The sequence below is a fragment of the Eretmochelys imbricata genome, chromosome 1 (genome assembly GCF_965152235.1).
Source record: "Eretmochelys imbricata isolate rEreImb1 chromosome 1, rEreImb1.hap1, whole genome shotgun sequence".
Lineage (NCBI taxonomy): Eukaryota > Metazoa > Chordata > Testudines > Cheloniidae > Eretmochelys > Eretmochelys imbricata.
Window position 1 is genome coordinate 247592876 of NC_135572.1, and position 779 is coordinate 247593654.

The window sequence follows — 779 nt, forward strand, 5'->3', positions numbered from 1 at the left end:
CAACCTCTTCAGTCTGCAGTAGTGTCTGCTACTGCTGCTCTCTGACCCCTTGGGGTGAAAGAGGAAACAGCTGGTGGATCTGTGGAGGGGCTGATCCAACAGCACCACCCTTTCTCTGATCTTGGCCAAGCCATCAGCCGACATGTAGATGGCGCAAAGCAACCTACACAGAAAAGCTAGGAATCCTCCAGTTTTCTCTTCCACTGCAAAGGAAAGTCAAGACTTTAGCTTTAAATGCAGAATTCCAGCTCCTCAGCAAGTAAATCAGCACAGCTCCACTGCGGTCAAGGGATGTGATGCTCCTTTTACTTCCACCTTCTTAGTAAACCACTGAGTCACACCTGTGCAGCTGAGAAAGGAATTTGACTCACTGGCATTACACTAATTTAAACCAGCTCATGAACTGGCCCAGAATATTTGGAGGTAGTACAGACAATGTGGCCAATAAAGATTCATAGAATACAGCAATGAGCCATGATAGGGTATGTTACATTGCTCCACTATTGCCTCAAGCATGTTGAGAGTCACTTCTCTGCTCAAATGGAGCTGTACTGATGTACCCCAGCTATAGATCTGGCCTATAACTGCCAAGAAACCCAGCTACCTGTGATGCACTACACCTGGGCTGCGGGAGAGAAGTGTTAGTATATAGGCCTGTTTGTTAGCCTGAGATAAAATTTTGGGTTTGATTTTTGATACCCTTATATCCTTACTAATATGTGTGAATGATGAACAAAGACACTGTGTGTTGCTTCTGCCCAGCTGGATGGGTTTGTTAG